At 42.7% G+C, this 21,709-nt stretch overlaps 1 long non-coding RNA gene across 1 annotated transcript; it reads left to right on the top strand.

Moving 5' to 3' along the window:
- Positions 1–6,855: 6,855 nt before the first annotated feature.
- On the top strand, positions 6,856–21,415 carry LOC146407168 (uncharacterized). Its single transcript, XR_014826028.1, has 3 exons — positions 6,856–6,908; positions 19,167–19,449; positions 19,809–21,415. It is a non-coding gene; the product is annotated as an uncharacterized LOC146407168 (long non-coding RNA).
- Positions 21,416–21,709: the final 294 nt, after the last annotated feature.

The following is a 21,709-nucleotide window of genomic DNA, read 5'->3' on the forward strand; positions in this document are numbered from 1 at the left end:
ATTGAAAGTTGTCAGCTCTGGCTGCAAGTGAGTTTCAACTGAGATGTTTTTAAAATGTAAGATTGCCCTGGGGCCTAACTCCAGATAAATTAGCATCCCTGGGGGAAGTGGCAGGTGGAGCCTGAGGATCAGTATTTTTACAAGCTTTCTAGGTGATTCATACATGGAATCAGGACTGAAAACTACTGGAGTTCTCGTCGTGGCTCAGAGGTTAAAGAATCTGATTAGGAACCATCAGGTTTCAGTGTTCGATCCCTGGCCCCACTCAGAGGGTTAAGGATCTGGTGTTGCCGTGAGCTGTGGTATAGGTCGCAGATGCAGCTCAGATCCCTCGTTGCTGTGGCTGTGGCGTAGGCTGGCTACAGCTCCAATTAGACCCCTATCCTAGGAACCTCCATGTGCCGCAGGTGTGGCTCTAGGAAAAAACAAAAACAAAAAACAAAGACTGAAAACTACTAACTTTTTATTAGGAAGCAAAGACTTCCCTTAGAGTCACGGGAGAAATTTCTAAAAATGCCGCACCTGGTGTCCACTTTATAGGCCAGGAAAATCACTATTTCTGGGCATCGGTAGTTTTTAAAGCTCCCCAGGTCTCCCTCCCCTTTAAAAAAGTGATTTAGGAGTTCCTGTCGTGGCACAGTGGTTAACGAATCCGACTAGGAACCATGAGGTTGCGGGTTCGATCCCTGCCCTTGCTCAGTGGGTTAACGGTCCGGCGTTGCCGTGAGCTGTGGTGTAGGTTGCAGACGCGGCTTGGATCCTGCGTTGCTGTGGCTCTGGTGCAGGCTGGTGGCTACAGCTCCGATTCGACCCCTAGCCTGGGAACCTCCATATGCCGCAGGAGCGGCCCAAGAAATAGCAAAAAAAGACAAAAAAATAAAATAATAAAATAAAATAAAAAAGTGATTTATAATTGTCATATTAACATTGTGTAATTTTGAGACGTACATGTTAGTTTGATACACTTATATATGACAACATGATTACTATAGCAGTGTTAGCTAACACCCTGATCACAGCACATGTTTATATTTCCTTTTCATGTTGAGAACAATTAAGATCTAGTCTCTTAGTTGGAGCACCCACTGTGGCTCAGTGGGCTAAGAACCTGGCATAGTATCTGTGCAGATGCAGATTTGATCCCTGGCCTCCCTCAGTGGGCTAAGATCAGGGATTGCTGCAAGCTGTGGTGTAGGCCGTGGATCTGGCAGTGCTGTGGCTGTGGTGTTGGTCGGCAGATGTAGTTTGCATTCGACCCCTAGCCTGGGAACTTCCATATGCCGCAGGTGCAGCCAGAAAAAGAAAAAAAGAAAAGATCCAGTCTGTCAGCAGCTTTGAAGTTTACAATACAGTACGATTTTTAACTTGCAGCCAGTGTAGTAAACTACAACAAATTTAAAAAATCTAACTTTTCTTGATACTGTATAAATGGATATTTTAGCTTTTCAGGAACAGCCTTCTCTATATGGATTGAAAAAAGGGCATTTTTTCAAATAACCTGAGAAATGAAAACATTACACTCTAGAAACCTGTGTTAAATGAAAATTGTAGGAGTTCCCATTGTGGTGCAACAGAAACAAATCCGACTAGTATCCATGAAGATGCAGGTTCATTTCCTGGTTTTGCTCAGTGGGTTGGGGATCTGGCATTGCTGTGAGCTGTGATGTAGGTCGCAGATATGGCTCAGATCCCAGTGTTGCTGTGGCTGTGGCTGTGGCGTAGGCTGGCATCTACAGCTCCAATTTGACCCCTAGCCTGGGAACTTCCATATGCTGTGGGTGCGGCCCTAAAAAGCAAACAAAACAAAACACAAATCTTAACACTGTAGACCAGCTATAATGGAAAAAATAATCATTAAAAAAAAAGAAAATTGTAAAGATACTGATGTTAGAGATGTATGAGAAGCATTTGAATGAAATCATTTCAGACAATTGGGAGAGTGAGGATAGCAGTATTTCCAAACTTACATATTTTATATAATATGCTGCTATATACACATGTCCTGTATTGGATCCTTGTAAATAGAAGCTTGGTTATTTCACACATAACGCTAAATACATATGTATTCAAGTTGGCCAAAATGCTTATAAAAAAACTTTGCATAGGAAAGTTAGGAGACTCTTCTGTTTGGGGTGGTTTACCATTAAAGCTTAAATGGTATGGTTGCTTCCTTTTTCTTGGCTCTGGGGTAGAAGTCCAGTCAGCAGGCCCCTGTACTAATTCTTGGTCCAGGTCGAGAGTACTTAAGTCCTGAACTAACACACTGGCCTAAGACGAGTGGGTGGATTTTGAATCTGGTGATTCCAAAGAGTATGGGCTCTGGAGTTAGGTGGCTTGAGTAATCATTGAGTTGCCCTTGTAACTTGGTGTATGACCTTGGCCGTGGCCATTAACCCCTCTAATCTTCAGTTTTCTTACCTTTAAAATGGGAATAATGGAGTTTCCATCGTAGCTCAGTGGTTAATTAACCCAACTAGTATCCATGAGGACATGGGTTTGATCCCTGGCCTTGCTCAGTGGGTTGAGGATCCGGTATTGCTGTGAGCTGTGGTGTAGGTTGCAGACGCAGCTCAGATCTGGTGTTGCTGTGGCTGTGGTGTAGGCTGGTGGCTACAGCTCAGATTAGACCCCTTGCCTGGGAACCTCCACATGCCTCCGGTTCAGCCCTAAAATAACAAAAAGACCAAAAAAATAAAATAAAATTAAAAAATTAAAAAATAAAACTGGAATAATAATAGAATTGATGTGGGGTTGATGTGAGGAATACTTTAATTTTTTAAATTAAAAAATTTTTTTTTCTTTTTAGGCCCACACCCACTGCATATGGAAGTTCCCAGGCTAGGGGTCCAATCAGAGCTGCAGCTGCTGGCCTACACCACAGCCACAACAAAGCAGGATCTGAGCTGTGTCTGTGACCTACACCACAGCTCACAGCAACGCTGGATCCTTAACCCACTGGGCAAGGCCAGGGATCGTACCCACAACCTCATGGTTCCTAGTCAGATTCGTTTCAGCTGTGCCACGACAGGAATTCCAATGTGAGGAAAACTTTAGAGCAGCCATGGCATGTTGTCAGTGTACAGCTGTCCCTTGGTGTCTTCAGGGAATTGCTTCCAGGACCCACCCCCAAGGATATCGAATCAGAAGATGCTCAAGTTCCTTATATAAAATGATGTTGTATTTGTATATAATCTCTGCAGAACCTTTCATATAATTTAAATCCATAGATTACTTATAATACTTAATACAGTGTAAATGCTATGTAAAGCATTGCTGGAGTGCAGCAAATTCAAGTTTTGCTTTGGGGAACTTTCCAGATTTTTTTTTTTTCCTGAGTATTTTCTATTGTGGTTGGTTGAATCTGTGGCTGAAACCCCTTGGATATGGAGAGCTGACTGTAGTGCTCTCAGTCTTCTCCTGGAAGAGAAGTAGCATTCAGTAAATATGGCCTATTTTTCCTTCTTTCTTCTTCTTCTTTTTTTTTTTTTTTTTTTTGGCTTTTGGTTGTTGTTGTTGCTATTTCTAGGGCCGCTCCCACGGCATATGGAGGTTCCCAGGCTAGGGGTTGAATCGGAGCTGTAGCCACCAGCCTATGCCAGAGCCACAGCAACGCGGGATCCGAGCCGCATCTGCAACCTACACCACAGCTCACGGCAACGCCGGACCCTTAACCCACTGAGCAAGGCCAGGCACCGAACCCGCAACGTCATGGTTCCTAGTCGGATTCGTTAACCACTGCGCCACGACAGGAACTCCCTATTTTTCTTTCTTTCTTCTTCTTCTTCTTTTATTTATTTATTTATTTATTTATTTATTTATTTAGTCTTTTTAGGGCCTCCTGAGTGGCATTTGCAGGTTGCCAGACTAGGGGTCGAATCTGAGCTGTAGCTGCCAACCGGCACCACAGCCATGGCAACACTGGATCCTTAACCCACTGAGTGAGGCCAGGGATCGAACCTGTGTCCTCATGGATACTAACTAGTCAGATTCTTTTCCCCTGAGCCACAACAGGAACTCCATCCACTATTTGTCTTGTTATTTGATATTGGGAGTGAAGGTTAAGGGGGAGCTGGGCTGCTGCCTGTGTGTCTACATTTCACATGTGTGGCTATGAAATTAGAGAATTCAGAAGGAGTAAATTTTGGGTATAGGTTTTCAAAAAACTTTATTTTGAAATAATTACAAAATCATAGGAAGTTGCAAGGAAATGTGCACAAACCCTGACCCAGACTCCCCTCATGTTAATATTTTGTGTCCCCAATGGTATAAAAACCTGGATGGAGTTCCCACTATGGTGCAGTGGAAACGAATCCAACTGGGAACCACTAGGTTGTGGGTTCGATCCCTGGCCTCTCTCAGTGGGTTAAGCATCCGGTGTTGCCGTGAGCTGTGGTGTAGGTCGCAGATGCAGCTTGGATCTGGCATTGCTGTGGCTGTGGGATAGACCAGCAGCTACAGCTCCGATTCGACCCTTAGCCTGGGAACCTCCATATGCCTAGGGTGAGGGCCTAGAAAGACAAAAGACAAACAAACAAACAAAATGATATCAAAACCGGGAAATTAGCACTGGTACAATCCACAGAACTTATTCAAAGTTCACCAGTTATGTTGTGTACATGTGTAGCTGTACACAATGTTATCATAAGTGGCTTCATGTAACCACCATCACAACCAAGACACTTAACTACTTCGGGGAGTCAAGAAAATGCAGGGACTCAAAACAAGGACCTTGCCTGATGGCAAAAAAACCTGAAAGCAGGTTCTTAACCAAGAAAGGGAGCTCACCTGAACGGTACAAGCCGAAGGTGGGCCTCTGGTCAGGATGAAAGCCTGCCTGCACGGTACAAGCAAAGGGCAGGCCTCAGGTTACTCAGCCCTCACTTTGATGTTGATGGGGAAGATTTGGGGCTTTCCTGGGAAAACAATTTCCATGTTTGCACCAGAGAACATGGATTGTTTTTCGGGTAACCTAGTCTTTCCCACTGTTTTATTTGCTATTCAGTTCTTCTCAGTCTTTCCTGATTATTTACTTATTATTCTTATTTCCCATTCTTATTGTCCTGTCCTGTGGTGATTTGTGACAACAATAGTATAATAAAAATTTCATCCTGAAGAACTTTTCCCCTATTTAAATCCAACTTAGTTAAAACATAGTGTTTATCTATTAACTCGTTATATAGTAACTTTAGAGTTAGGATTTTAATGAGGTCCATAGAAGTTGGCCATATCTTATCCAAAAAACCTAGCTGTGAGTTTTGTCTTTGATTTTAAAAGCTTTTTAGTGATAGCTAGTTTAATTTAGTTGGTTTATATTTACTCATACTGTCTCCCTGCCATAACGCTTTGAAGATAAATACCAGTCTACAAACAAAGTTTGTAAATGCTAAATTCTTGTGTCTATGGCCTCTTCAAAGTACTCACTAAGTTTAGTTAAGATAGAGATCTTTAAACAGGATGTATAGCTGCTATACCATGTAATAGTTAACCAATGTACTTTTAACACTGTAATATAATCTATAGTGAAAAACTGTCTATATAATCAACCACTGTTGCCAATAAAGTTTGAGCAGTCCAGCGCTCTGAAAGAAGGGACAAAGAGGCTGTCTCCGATGCAAAAGCTGACGTCCGTCCATCTTCTTCGGGAAAAAGCATACGCTCCCTAGCTGCCTGAGCGGGCCTCCGGCAAACTACCATCACTTTTTTTAGCCATGCTTTTGGTGGGGAAGTTCCCAGGCCAGGGATGGAACCTGTGCCACAACTCTAACCAGAGCCACAGTAGTGACAATGCCATATCCTTAACCTGCTGAGCCAGGAGAGAACTCCCATCACCTCTTTATTGCCACACCACCCCCTATCCCCACCATGTCTAACTCCTGGAAACCACTAATTTATAATTGTGTCATTTCATGAATGTTCACAAATGGAAACATGCAGTGTGTATGGATTTTTTTTTCATTCAGCGTAATTTCCTTGAGACTCATCCAAGTTTTATGTGTCAGTAGTTTAGCTCTTTTCATTGCTGACTCATAACCCATGGTATGGATGTACCACAGTTTGTTTCACCAGTCACCTACTGAAAGATATTTGAATGGTTTCTAGTTTTTGGCCATTACCAATAAAGCTACTCTGAACATTCATGGACTAGTTTCTGGGTGAAAATAAGTTTTCACTTCGGTAGGGTAAATGCCCAAGTGCAATTTCTGGATTGTATGGTAAACCTATTTTTAGTTCTAAAAGAAAGTGCCAAATTGTTACCGATCTGCCCAAGTTGATCCCCAACAAGGGTCCTCCTGCTTCCTGTTGCTCCCACCAATAGAAGGAGACTGAGTTGGGGTTGGAAGCAAAGGAAAATTTTATTCTTTGATCAATGAATGGAGGGGAGTTCCCGTCATGGCGCGGTGGACACCAATCTGACTAGGAACCGTGAGGTTGTGGATTTGATTCCTGGCCTCGCTCAGTGGGTTAAGGATCGGGCGTTGCCCTGAGCGGTGGTGTAGGTTGCAGATGAGGATCAGATCTGGCATTACTGTGGCTGCCGCGTAGACCAGAAGCTGTAGCTCCGATTTGACCCCTAGCCTGGGAACCTCCATGTACCTCAGGTGTGGCCCTAAAAAGCAAAAAAAAAAAAAAAAAAAAAAATTATGGAGAGATGTGAATTCCTGTTCCAGGATCCACATTCTTCCCCACCCCCACCCCCCAGGCCCAGGGCGGGATTGCTCGGTGGGGATCTGGGGCAGGGGCGGAGTCCCCGCAAGTCCTGCAGGGCTGTGCTGCGCATGCTCTGGGTCCCAGTGTCTGGCGCAGCCTCTCTGCGCATGGCCGGCCGCCATCTTGAGTGGCAGTGTCGTGCGCAGCGCCTCTGCACCCATTGGAGACGCGACTGTTAGAGCGTTAACTCTGTCTCAAAGGTAAGAACACCAGTTGAATGCAGCTGTTTCAAGCTAAGAACGCTGGTCTCTGTCTGTGGTATCCTATGAGGGAATGATGCAGACTAAGCACAAAGGAAAAGAAAAGAAAAAGGTTAGATTTTATTTTACTACCCAGATTCTGTTTTTAGTTCTCGGGAGTTGTGAGTGGGCTTTGCCAGTGACGAAATTATTTTATTGTGCCATTTTATTTCATTTTAAAGTGTTATTGATGTATGGTGGATTTATAAGATTGTGGTAATTTCTGCTGTACAACAAAGTAATTCAGTCATACATATATACGTATCCATTCTTGTTCAGATTCTTTTCCCACACAGACGATCACAGAATACTGGGTAGAGTCCTCTGTGCTCTACAGCAGGTCCCCATTGGCCAGTCATTCCGGACACCTCAGTGTGTATATGCTTGTGCCATTTTAGCGTCCTGCCAGCAGTGAATGAGTGGTTCTTTTCTATTCACCAGTGTTTTTTTCCGCTAGGTTTTTGTTTGTTTGTTTTGTAATTTTAGTCATTCTAATAGGTGTGTCCTGGTATCTCATTGTGCTTTTAATGTGCATTTCCTTATTAGCTGCTGACGTTGAACGTCTTTATTAGTCACCCAGACATCTTCTTTGGTGAACTGTCTCTTCATGTCCTATGCCCAATTTTTTTTTTCCCCTTGGCTACACCCACAGCATGCAAAAGTTCCCCAGCCAGGGATCGAACCTGTGCCACAGTGATGACCTGAGCCGCAGCAGTGAGGATTCTGGATCCTTAAGGGACCAAGAGGGAACTCCCCTTTGCCCACTTTCTAATTGGATTGTTTATAAAATTCAGTTTTTAAAATGACGGCTTATTGAGATATAATTCATACGCCATAAATTTTACACTTTTAAAGTGTACAAGTCAGTAGCTCTTAGTGTATTCATAAAGTTGTGCAACCATCACCACTAATTCCTGAATATTTGCATCACCCCCCAAGGAACCTCCATACCCATAACAGTTCCTCAGTATTCCCCATTCCTTCCAGCCCCTGGCAACCACTAATCTGCTTTCTGTCTTGATGGATTTACCTATTCTGGACATTTCATATAAATTAACTCATTCAATATGTAGTCTTTTGTATCTCGTTTCTTTCACTTATCACAATCTTTTAAGAGTCATCCATGTTGTTTCATGTATCAGTTCTTCATTCTTTTGTGTTGCCAAGTAATAGCCCATTTTATGGATACATGATGTTTTGTTTACCTGCCCATCTGTTGATGGACATTTAGGTTGTCTCCCCATTTTGGCTCTGAAAAATACTGCTGTGAATGTTTGTGTGCAAATTTTTTTTTTTTAGTGGACATATGCTTTCTTTTCTTTTGGGTGTATATACCTGGAGGTGAAATTTGCTGAGTCATTTGGTAACTGTTTTAACATTTTGAGAAACAGCAAACTGTTTTCAAGGTGGTGCTACCATTTTATGGTGCTTCCAGCAGTGCATGAAAATTTCAGTCTCTTGACATCCTCAATAACATTTGTTGTTGTCTTTTTTTTTTTTTAACTATCTCAGTGAGTATGAATAGTGGCTCCTTGTGGTCTTTTTTTTTTTTTTTTTTTTGTCTTTTTGTCCTTTGAGGGCCGCTCTCGCGGCCTATGGAGGTTCCCAGGCTAGGGTCTAATCAGAGCTGTAGCTGCTGGCCACAGCAACGCCATAGCAACGCCAGATCAGAGCCGCGTCTGCAACCTACACCACAGCTCATGACAGTGCCAGATCCTTAACCCACTGAGTGAGGCCAGGGATCGAACCCTCACCCTCATGCTTCCTAGTTGTATTCGTTTCCTCTGCGCCATGATGGGAACTTCCGTTGTGGTCTTGATTTGTGTTTTCATAATGACTAATGGTATTGCATATATTTTCATGTATTTATTGGCCCTTCGTACATCTTGTTTGGAGAAGTGTCTATTAAATGCCTTTGCCCACTTGAAAATTAGATTGTCTTTTTATGGTTGAATTTCAAGAGTGTTCCTTATATTCTGGATATCAGACCATTATCAGATATATGATTTGCAAATATTTCTTGCATTCTGTTGATTTTTTCACATTCTTGATGATATCATTTGAAGCACAAAAGTTTTAAATTTTGACGAAGTTCATGTAACCATTTTTTCTTTTGTTGCTTGTGTTTTTGATGTCTTATCAAACAAATCAGCCACTTAACCTAAGGGCATGAAGATTTGCTCCCTTCTAAGAATTTTGTAGTTTTAACTCTTACATGTAGGTCTTTGCTTTGAGTTAATAATTGTATGTAGTGTGAGGTAGAGGTCCCAACTTCACTGTTTTGCATGTCGATTTCCAGTGGTCCCAGCACCATTTGTTGAAAAGATGTTCTTTGCCCATTGAATGGTCTTAGCACTGTTGTCAAGAATCAGTAGACCATAAATGTAAGAACTTAGATTTACTTCTGAGAATGTTGCATTTGGTAATGTAAGAGAGAGTCAGTTGAAGTTTTCCAAAAAGGTCAAATGAAATATAGAGTGTAGTAGAATGTATTTCCCTGTGTTTGATTTTGAACTTGTCTAAGTATCTTGCTTTGGTCTGTGGTTTGTGGGCACAAAGGACATTTTTGGAATTTCAAGCATAGAATGTCTAACATGTTGCCACTTCTGCTCTTGTTTCTCTGCCACTGCCCTGATGGAATATTAGTCCCAGAAGGAGAATAAGAGACCTAAATCAGGGTCACTCCAGGCAGGCAGTCCAGCTAAGCCCCCAGCTTAGATCAACCAACCCCATGCAACTCACAGGCAATAATAAGTGACCATTGCCACTGAGTTTGGAGGGATGTTTGTTATGCAGCAGTGATTAAGTGAGACACAGGGCATGGGATCTTTATATATAATGTATATAATGTATTATCCACATAAGAAGAAAGATTGAGATTGTTTATTCTACTTTCTTTTAATCTACTGTCGGAACAGAGCTCTGGTCAATTAGAGACCTTGGAATGTTTGTGCAGGCATTAGCACAATATTTTCCCTAAGTGTGGGGCACAGTCCCCTAGTGGGAAGTGCAATGACTTAAGGTCAGACATGGACATGACATTATACAGCATTGAATCATGTCATGAGAGAGTGACTTCCTTTTCAGTCTTTTCATTTACATAAAGGGAGAAGTCTCAGCTAGGTGCTGCCCACTCTGTAATGCCTGCAGAAAGTCGACAATCTCCCTTTGTAACAAAAAGAAAACAGCCTGCAGGCTTGACAGCATCATACCAGGATTTAAGCACATTATTTTGTTTTTATTTTTTTATATTGACCTTTTCCATTTATGGTACCTCTGTTTTAGCATAAAATAATGAAATGGTTTAAAGAAAAGTATTAAGGAAATACTATTAGAAGTAATAGGCAGATCTAACAATGATGTGTGAACAAACAGAGTTTAGGAAATATTGATTTGATGTACATCATATCTATGACCTGTGTAATACATATTAGGGGATGGATTTATGTTCCTTTCTAAGCAGCTTGTGGAAGGACATCATTTTCGATGTAAACTCATCTCTTGCCCTTACTCTTTGAGCTGAAAATTTGGTTTATTCTTTCAAAAAAATTTAGGCTTCTCAATTTCCAGGAATCTTAACCCCTGGACTCCCTTCAAAGCCCAAAGGTGATGGTCACAAATAAAACCCTTCTGTGGCTCTTACATAATTGAGACTTATGAACCTTTTGGAAAAATCCTCCTCCGTAATCTCACATTCTAAAAAATAGGCTTGACTTTTGGATTGTTTCTAAATAAAAACATATTTTTCGATTACACTGGAGACAAAAAAATTTCCAGTATCAATTTGAGACTTGTGGGAAAATGAAGAGAATCAAAGTTTCACTGTTCTCAGTGAAGGTTTTGGTCTTGAAATTTTGTCATGTTGGCTGACTTCTGAGTGTGGTGGGGGTATGGAGGAAGGAAGGGTAAACATTGTCACCAGTCATTTAATATGTCACTTATTACTCAGATCTGACACTAAATGCAAAGGCTGTGGCAGGAAGACGAAGCTCAGATCACTGTACATGCTGTAGTCCAGGAGAACATCTCTGAAATGCTACGGTTTCTCTGAGTAATTACTGAATCATCTCTTTAGTACAGTGAAACTTCACAGTGTTACTATTTGCTGTGGAGCAGAACCAGAGGGCTTTTCATTCTGGGCCTTCTTGGGCAGCAACTGAAAGGGCTTGGCTTCCAAAAAGGTGATGCAAGCCCCTTTACAAGTCCCTCTCACCTGAGCACAGCCCCAGGACACTGCTAGGTGTTGGCCATTTCTCAAGAACTCCTGCTGGGCAGCCCCTGTTGGTGCTGAGCTTTGTTTGTCCTCCCTCCTCTTTTCAAACAGTGGATAGAGAAGAAGGAGCCATGGGAAGTGGAGGGCAGCATGTCGTCCACAGTTAAAACATGGGCTTCCTCCATTCCTTCCAGGATATTTTTCCCTTAACACCAGGTGACCTGCTAGGTCCCTGGACTAAAAGATTGGTTACTCTTAGGTGGATTCAGGTTTCTGCCTTTCTCACTCGGCGCAAATCACCTCCCTTCTTTGTGTCTCATTTGCTCATCTCTGAAGTGGAACCCACAATCCCCATGTGCCCAGGGCCTGAAGAATAAGCATCTGTGAAAGTGCTTGTTGAATTGCACCGTGTGGTATATTTTGGAGGGACATATGCCTTCCCCAGTGTCTCACCAGGCTGCCTTTATGTAGCCACACACTTCTCTGTGCTCTCTTTGTAAGCCTCTGTGCTCACAAAGCTCCATCACCTTGCCTGACCCAGATGGGGATGATGAAGGAGCAAGCTTGAGACCCTGCCTTTTTCCCGCTGACGTCTAAACAGCAATATTGTTTATTATGTCTCTTTATATAATAAATCCCAGCAGCGTACCATATATATATACATGGAGAATGGTGCATAAATATACTTTAATCAGGTTTGAGTAAGAATCTATATTTATTGTTGCCTTGATGCTTGAAAGAAGTAAACGGGATGAAGGAAAACATTCTCATACAGTGTCAAGCTATAGAGGGATAGAGAAGGAACATGTTACAAGACAAAGGACAATGTCTTACAGAGGAAAAAAAAAAAAGATTTTTAAATGAGTTGAAAAAGAGAGATTCAAGGTTTCCCAATCAGTAGAGTTATCTACTGGTGTATCTACATATCTTCTTCCAATAATTTATCTGGTCTATCGATGGGCAAAGGTGCCCCATTAGAATTGATGGTACATCCAAGTGGAGCACACAGCAACTCTTTCTAACAGCTGACTGCCTAAACATGCTCATCAGTTATCTCTTCAACTGGACACACCAGAGGCTTGCTTCTTTTACTGTAAAGAAAGGTTGGAAACTGCCAGTTTGAGGTCCTACCCTGTTCATGGTGATTCTCCATTTAAACAATTATAGCTGATTTCAAGACTCCCCAGGCATATGGAAGAGAGTCTTAAGATTGTTCTGATGAAGCCCTAAAAAGTGAAATCCAACATTCTCAGAAACCAATACCAGAAGACAAATCCTTTGACTTTGGTAAGGATGCTAGAGTTCTGCAGGAGAGCTTCTCCTGTGGAAGTCAGCTAGACGCTGTGGGTTTGGGGAAATCCTTGGGGCCACCTTGGCCAAATATAGGCAAGAATCATTTTAGGGAGAGCCAGCATAATAGTAATATGAGTGTTAACTCTGTGCCAGTATTCAGGAGCAACTGCCTAAGATGAAATGTGACCTTGGACATGTTATGTGATTTCTCTGATCCTCTGTGTTCTTGCCTCTAAATGGGTCATAACACCTAACTCTCAGGAATTTTAAGGATTTGTTGGGACATTGAACTTAAAGTAATAGGTACAGAGGAAATATTCAATACCTAATGTTGCTGTTTTCTCGTTGTTGTGCATACATTTCATACAGAATTCAGGCAGCTGTAAATTTTATGGCAGATGGAGCATTCTGCTGGCCCTGGGCTTCAGTGCCATTTTGAAATCTTCCCCCCAAAGGCGCAGATACTTAAATTTTAAAGGAGCAGGATTTCTGAGTTGTAAATTGAGTCTGATTTATAAAAGTAGAATCATTTTGACTGCAAATTCAATAACAATGTTTTCAAAGCAAATAAAGACAAAGCCATAGATCTAGGCTTATTTTGGAAGAAGGGTTCTTATCTTTAAGATTAGAAAGCCTTAGGATATTGTCCTAACCCAGAGGTTGTTTCTTTATCACATAATTGTAAGGCTTTATAAGGCTTAGAGAAAACCTTAATTAGACTCTGAGCAAAGGTTTATTTCTTCTTTATAAAGCGTACCTTATATGGGCTATGTAATTTGATGGCAATAAATTAAAATATGTTTGTTCTCTATTCCAACTCCAAAACAGGGTCACATAAATGTTGTCTGGCTGGATTTTGAACATCTGACTGCTCCCTTCTCAAATTTGTGTGTGTGTGTGTGTGTGTGTGTGTGTGTGTGTGTCTTTTTGCCATTTCTTGGGCTGCTCCCGCAGCATATGGAGGTTCCCAGGCTAGGGGTCTAATCGGAGCTGTAGCTGCCAGCCTATGCCAGAGCAATGCAGGATCCGAGCCGCGTCTGCAACCTACACCACAGCTCACGGCAGCGCCAGATCCTTAACCCACTGAGCAAGGCCAGGGATCGAACCCGCAACCTCATGGTTCCTAGTTGGATTCGTTAACCACTGCGCCACGACGGGAACGCCTCAAATATTTTTGGATTGGACAACTTCCTTGCACTGGGTCCCAGGGCAGGAGTTGAGTGGTATAATTTGATCTTTGTTCTCTGACCACTACTAGGTGCCTGAGGGTTATAGCCACTGCTAGGTGCCTGAGGTCAGCTTAGAGGCTTCTAGGCTCCTGAGACAGCTTTTTCTATGCATTTGAAAAGCAGCAATAAGAGAGTTCACATAGATCTCTCTCTTTATCCACCCAGGTTTGTAATGGGCATTTACTCTTTTGTTCACTAAATGTTTTCAGACTAAGGGAGATGTCACCTGAGTTTCCATCTCTGATGGAAAGCTAACTGCTTCAGAAACTTCATTCTGTGATTCTGGAAAGGGAAGAACCAGAAGGAGATTAAAGAGGCTATGCAGACCTGCATCTCTCCCTTGCCTCCATTGTATAGATAGGAACACCAAGGCCTAAAGAAGGGAAGAATTTTCCCAAATTTACATGTTGAGTTGCTGATTGAGCAGTAATATGGATCTAGGTCTGTTTGATCCAAAACCTGTTTGGACTTGTTTGCCAATTTCCATCTTCTACTTCCCCCTTATTAATAGAACCTCCAACTTGTGGCTTAGCATATAATTGTCTGGAATAAAGACCTATTTTCCAGTCTTCTTTGCAGTTGATGTAGCCAGTAGACTTAAGTTCTGGCCAATGAAAAATAAGCAATAGGATTCTGTGCATCTTCTGGAAACATTAATTTGTCCTTCCTCCATCTTACTGGTTGTAATATGAAGGTGATGGCTGGAGCTTGAGCAGCTGTCTTGGATTATGAGGTGGAAGCCGTGTGTTGAGGATAGGGGAACATCCAGATAGCAGAATTCTGAGTGTCTGACTTTGCAGAACACAATACCAGGCCTGAAATGACTGTCTCTAGGCTTTTCATACAATAGAATAAAACTTGTGTGGGGAGTTCCCTTGTGGTACAGTGGGTTAAGGATCCAGCATTGTGACTGCAGGAGCTTGGCTTGCTGCTCTGGCATAGATTTGATCCATGGCCAGGAACTTCCACATGCTGTGGGTGCAGCTAAAAAACAGACCAAAAAAACCTGTGTGTTTAACAGCTGTTCTTTAAAACAAACAAACAAACAAACATATCTTTACAGATATTCCACTGCCTCATTCTGCCTCCATTAGTAAGTAATCTTGTTGTTAAGAGGATACAAGTTAAGTCTTGGGAGTTCTGGTGGGGGATAATGGGGCAAGAGCCTCCTAGATAAAGAGATGTTCTGTGTATCTTTTCAGCAGATTGGGGTCCCTTATGAGAGAGAACCGTTACTAATTTCTCTTTATGGTTCATAATTCAGCATAAGACATAGAAAACACTGGTAAATGTTGGATCTTACATCAGTTATTTATCACCCAAATAATACTAACAAATAACTACAAAACCTTGGTGGCTTATGACAATGCCTTTTTATTGCTCAGGTGTCTGGGGTGGTCAGCTAGGCAGCCCTGCTAATCTTGACTGGACCTGCTCACACATCTGAGGAACTGGCTGGCTACTGGATGATCTAAAGTGATCATGGCTGGGACAACTGGGATGGCTTGACTCTGTTTCACATGCCTGTCATATTTTAGCAAGCTAGCCTATGCCCATGGAAGGGGCCACAAATGATGAGTAAACACATGCAGGGAATTTTTTTTTGCCTCTGGTGTCACATCTGCTAATATCCCCTTGGCCACAGCAAGTTCCAAGGCTGGACCTAGAGGCAGAGCGGGAGGGGACTTAACTGTTAATGGCAAAAGACATTGATACAGGGCGGGATGAGAACTGAGGACTTGATGGAGCCAGGCGACTATAGATGGATGACTGAATGGATGGAGGGATAGATGGAAAGAGAGGGAGAAAATAGGCAGACAGGGGTAGGACATTCTATTCACTGTGTCCAACACAAGGGACAAGGAGACACTCGAGGACAGTTTTGTAAGTCTCTGGTGCTCTCTGGGGTTAGCCACTTTGGGGCCATCTTGGTTTTGGGACTGGCCATGCCACGTGGGGCCTGGAACTTTGGCACAGACCTAGGCTGTGAGGTGTTTATATTATGCCTTGCTTCTGTGCTGGGGAATCTTTGCTTCTGAGTAATTGTGAAAGGCCTCACAAGCTTTACTTAGTGGTTGGGAAGAGTCTTATTTTGGAGGCGAGAAGCCTTTTCAGAGAGAACTAATTCATAACGTGAAGACTCTTCTGTTGTGGCCTGAGAACTGAACCAGGAAGCAAGGGGCCTAAGTTTCAGTCCTGTCCTGCCTCTGCCAAGTCAGGAAAAAAATAATGCTGTAACTATGAGCTTCTCGGGCAATTTCTAAGTACTGTAGTACTTGTCAGCAAGAGAGAAGGCTAAAAAAAAAAAAAAAAAAAAAAAGTTTTAAAGTATACATTTTTGCCCAGTCTTCATGGTTGTTTGAATTCCTGAAAATAATATTTTTAAGAATAGGAAAATTCTCTAGCACTAGTAAATTTGGTGATTTTGTTTTCTGTTCTATATGTTGAAGATCCTTTTCCATCAGTTGTTTCAAATATTTTCAAAATAATGCTTAAATATTTTTGTAAGTCATAAAATGATGGCTAGTACAAAAATTAAATCATAAATGATAGTGTGAATATTAAAGTAAAACATTGTTAATGTGAAAATAATGATTCTAAAGTTCATAATGGTTGAGGCACGAGATTTAGCAGTAAGTGGAACCAAGTTTTCCTCAAATATGGAAAAAACCTCAGTTGGTTTTTATGATGTTAGGATGAACGATTCACTTGGTCATTTTCCTTCTCTTGCAAAAATGAAAATGATTCTGGCAGTTTTCCCGAATCTTCAACACAAAGTAAATGCTTTGTTTGCTTACTCAGCTTAAACACAAGGAAAATCAGATCAAGTTCCTTGGCAACTGCAGATCCTGCTGGCTTGTCAAGGTCAAGGTCAAGAGCACCAAAATAGGCTGCTTTCTGAGGGGCTGAATTCTGGAGGCCTGGGACAGGTCTTTCTGATCCTTCCCCCACCTTTAAATTCCAGGGAAGACTGAGGCCTTAAAGAGGAAAAAGACTTGCCTCTGTGAGTCTCAGATGGCCACTAAGGAACACTGGATCCTCATGCTGGTTCTCTGCACATTGCATGAGATCTGGTCCTTCCATCCTCTTCAGCTTGTGTCCCTTTAAATGGCAACTTGCTGGTGCCTAGATGCACTAATTCAAAACATATTCCTGTATCTGCTTTCTGAAGAAAGAAAACAATGTTATATAATGTTGCCTCAGAGGAAAGGTGGAGCAATAGCTATTTCATTTCCTTCTTAATTGAGCACACTCAGCTGAAACCCTTTAAGTTTGGTAAATAGATCCAGGACCTGTCTCATTCTTTCCCAGTCCTTTTTTTCGCCTTTCTCCATGGCTTGCACTGAAGCACAGAAGAGATGCTTCTTTTTCCTGGGGCATAGTTTGTGATTTCACTTCATTATGAATCCAGGGTAGGCAAGAGATGGAAAGCATCAGCACCATGCACTGACAGCTGTGAGATGGAAAGCCTCCCAGGAGTGCCTCCAATCTCTCTCAATCAGGGGCCACGGAGATTTTAGAGGGGCTTCTGGTCCTGTCACTTTGATTCATGTAGGACAATGATGCTTGTGTGCAGAATGATGGCTTCCTATACAGGAGATGATCTTGAGATTCATCTCCTCATTGGTTGAGTCCAAGCCTTGCAGCTGGAGTCTTACATTAGAGAGAAGCAACAGCCCCCTGCCTCGCTTGCTGACATGGCACATGCCTCTGGTATCAAGATTCATAGCTACTTTTTATTTTGTGTTCTTCCAAATAGGATGAAAATGACCACTTCCAGACTATGTGGTTGGAAGTCACTCAGGGTTCTGGAGTTTGGAGTGAGTCTAAAATCCCATGGCTTTCTCATTGGAGTCTGTAGAATCCTTTTCCTGTCCCTGAGCTCAGTTTGCCCACTGCCACAACTGATATCCAGGCAAAGACCTCCCAGGGGATTAAGGAAAGGCTGCCCAGAAAGGGCCTTGGCCTCTTGCACAGGCTTCAAGCAGAGTAGCTCTGTCCTTACTGATTCCATAAATTGAGGGTGCATGTCAGATTGTGTTTAAACAAAGAGTTCTGCTATTGCAAAAGAAGCTTGAACTCTTCCTCACCTCTTTTACAAACATGGCCCATGCTGGATATCTGAGAATTTCTGTTCTTAAATATCCCCAGGGTCATGTGTTAGGAGTAAGGGAACATAATTCCCCAAACTGTTTGTTGTCTGTAACATCTCAGCAACAGGTGGACTTCTGCAATATTTCTGTTTGTACTCATGTAGGTGAAGACTTTCTTCATATCTCTGGTTGTTGGCCCTGGGTTGAACCCCAGAATCTCCCTGTGTAGTGATTATTCTTGGAAGCAGACTCTTCTTGTCCTAGTTCATAAGAGATTGATGTACATACTATATGCCCTGGGATCAATTTACATCTATATAAATGAAAAAATTGTCCATATGATATGAAAATATTGATTAAATTTAGAGATTTATGTTTTAGGTAGAAAACCTAAAAGTCTCTGTGTTTGCACTAGTCAACTTTTTTTGCTTGGTAATGCTGCATAACAAATAACCCCATCTACCCCCCATCAGTGAGTTATGTTAACATGTATTTTTCTTGCTCATAGATTTTCTGGTCAGTTCACATGTCTCTGTTGGCCTTTGCTTAGGTCAGCAGGGATTGGCTCTAGGATGAGGGTCAGTTCAGGTCTGCCTCACATGTCTTCATTCTAGGACCTGACCTGAAGGGGCAGAAACTACTTGGGGGAAACTTTTTATCATGGCAAATAGTAGGAGTCTAGGAGCTGAAACAGGTGATACCTCTTAAAGCTGTTTTTAGAACTGTCACTTTGTCAGTTTCCCCCATGTCCCATTGGCTAAAACGAGTCTTATGGCCAAGTCCAGCATTGCTGACCTTGGATTTATACTTTTTCTCTTCTACTCAGAGGGAATGAAGCAAATTTCCTGAAGGCAAATGTCCATGGTGTAACAAGGCAAAAAGGATTTGTAATCCTAAAAATGACAGCACAGGGGAGAAATGGGAATTGTAATTTAGTCTGCTACTCAGCTGTATGTTAAATTTACTTCCTGGAAGGCACTGGGCGCTGCTCAAAGACACAGCCATTTGCCTCCCAGAGGAGTTAAAATGGAACTCCAGCCAGAGCCTGTGTTATGTTGCCCCTCTGAACCTGTCACATAAGACAGCAGGCAGTGGTTTGAGACCTGAGCGCCACGTTGGAAATCACAATCCTAAGCCCTCCGGAATGTAGGGGTTGACTTTCAGGTGAGCTGTTTCCTGCCCCACAGCATCTCCCTTCACTACGTCAGGGCTGGTAGCCCCACGTCCCAGCTGAGTCCACATTCAAGTCCTACGTACTTTGGTTTTTCAAAAAAAGATCAGAATTCTTCTAAGGATGGCAGCTCTTATGAGTTTTATGTCCATTTGTGTCATTTTCATTTTCAAGGTTCTAGATTTGACTGTTTCTGTCACCTTCATATTCTGCCTACAGTAATGCTACTCATCATAGGAGAAAAGGGAGTGAAAATAGAATCGAGACAAAGACAGGAAATCGAGAGTGTCAAGTGTACCTATGATATCCAGGACATGCTGATAAACAAGTGTTCTCTCTCCTGCTGAGCTCACGGGCACCCTCAGTCTTCCAACAAAGAGGTCCATGCAGCCGTGGCCAACCCATCCACCTGATAGGAAAACTGTTTGCGATCCTTTCCTGAATGCAAATGTCCATTGTGCCATAGAAGAAGGTCTGCCCTAAGAGATCTCCAAGGAGGGAGGTAAGGTGGTAGAACGAAAAGAGCTTTGACCTACAAGGGACACAGGTTCCAGTCCTAGCCCTTCAGGTGACCTCCTGTGTGACCTTAGGCAAATTATTTTCCCTTATCTGACTTTAGTTTCCCCATTGCTCATAGAGAACTGTGATGGAAGTTGTGGGTTTTAGTCCTGACTCAGCAGTGTCCCTAGTCAACTCATCTGGGCTTTCAGAATCCCATTGTTCTCATCTGGTAAGGTAGGGTCAAATTTCCTCCAGTGACAGACAAGAAAGGGACCTGAAAACTCTGAAGTGTCAGGGAAATGTGAAGGACTTTCTTCTGAGGACAAGTTTTGATCAATCTCCCCGCGGTGGCTTTTCCAGGTGACCTGGTAGAAGCAGAGGGCTGGATGCCAGAAGCTTCGAGGGACCTTTCTAGCCTGACTTTGATGCTTTTGCAAACTCTCCTCCCAGCGAAGGAGAAAGGCCAGTGTGACTGTGCATGTTGGAAAAAAAACAAAACAAAACCCCACCACTTTCTAGCCTGGGGCCTCTTTTGAGTCTCTCTGCAGAGAGAAATCAGGGATGCCCCGAAATTGAGAATGTGGCAGAGGACCGAGACCAAATTGCTCACAGCACAGTTGTGTGATGGATGCTCAGTCATATCAAGACACAGAAGATGCGCAGAGCCCTGCCCCGCGAGCTGGGTGAAGGTCACACCGACTTTGCCCTGCTGGGAAAAGAACTAAGAGTCTGTTTGTGGGTTCCCTGTGCTGAGGGCTCTGTTCACTGGGGCTCCGGTCCCCAACTCCCACTGCTGCCTGACCATCTCTCCCACCCACTCTCCGGCACCTGCCCCAGAGCCCTCCTGGGGCTCAGTGACTTTTGGACTTTATTATTATTTTTTAACTCTCCTCTTTTTGTGTGTATGTGTGTTTCCCTCAAAATTTGATACAATAAGACCCGCTTGGCTCAGGAAATGTGGCTGTGGCCTCAGGCCGTTCTGGTCTATTAAATCTGGGCCAGAAAGGAGCTTGTGACTCATCTTGACTCATTTTAGGGGAGAAGCTGCGGTCTTTAAGTTTGTTGCAACCTCTGGGGGAGTGAAAGCAGAATGACCCCTGTTGTTGCCCTGGGGTCACAGAGCCACTCAGGATGCTGAGGGACACAATTTTTCTGGAGCGCTTACAATGAGGCATTTTTTCCTATGCAAACCTCACAACCCACAGCACAGGGAGGGAGGTATTCTTACTCTTGTTTTGTAGCTGTGACTCAGGGAGGAAAAGAACACATCTATGGGGGAATGACAAGCCTCTTGGCACCTCCTTTCTTCAGCCCCTCTGCCTTAAAAATTGTATGCTGTGGATGATGAGGTGTCATTCCATTTCTATTCTGTGTCTTTAGGAAAATCCCTTTCCCTCTCTGGGCTTCAGTCTCTATTTCTGGAAAATATAGTCCTTGGCATTAGACCTCCTTGAGCTCAAGAATCCTATATGCCGCTCCCTCTTAGTGTTTCCCTCCATCCTCCTTAGCTCTAGAACAGGCTGGGTAACTTCCTGGGAGGTTGGCATCCTTTTCAAGGAGTCTAGCAGATAACATGATGGAGGTCCACCTAGATGATGTAGGAAAGATGCTGAATGCTGTGACGTAGACTGAAAGGATCCTGGGTGTCTTCACTGGAAAACTAGGTGTTTCTATGAGGCCCGCTGTACCTTTCCTTGCCCTTGAGCTACTTTAGAACCTGTACCTTGTGGATAATGGAGAGCAGTGCAAACGGTTCTTGCTCATAGATATCCAAATGATTTTTCCCAGTCGAAGTACAGCTGGTTTAGCACACCCCCTCTGGAACAAGCCACTTGGGCATCTATTTGTAGTTTTAATTTCAACATTCCTTGTTGTTTGTGTATATGTGATTCTTGGAACTAGTTGTGACATCTTACTGGTTTCTTCATTAATTAAGGAGCTAAATAAAATCCTTGGTACATGTTTTATATGTCCACGAAAGTCATGGTCATAGCCTTTTAAAGAAACTATCCTTTAACAATATGTAGTAACTGTAACACAAACCGGTTTGGCATTGTTGGTGGATAAAGGGTTGAAGGTGGAGTGATGTAAACCTTTGTCTATACTTCTAGCCTAGATGCTGTTTTTCTGGTCCAAACTATTTCCTGTAAAGCTCTGGTCCCCCTGAGCTTTTCTTTTTGCATTTCCTGGAAGGGGCCTATTCTTCCCAGCTCCCTACTTCAAAGCTACCCTAGAAATTACCCTTGCTAACCTACTGCCTA

This window comes from Sus scrofa, chromosome 1 (genome assembly GCF_054392235.1).
Source record: "Sus scrofa isolate SSC_HxYL_T2T_F1_AM1 chromosome 1, Sscrofa_HxYL_maternal_Yorkshire_Landrace_v2.0, whole genome shotgun sequence".
In the NCBI taxonomy this organism is placed as follows: Eukaryota; Metazoa; Chordata; class Mammalia; order Artiodactyla; family Suidae; genus Sus; species Sus scrofa.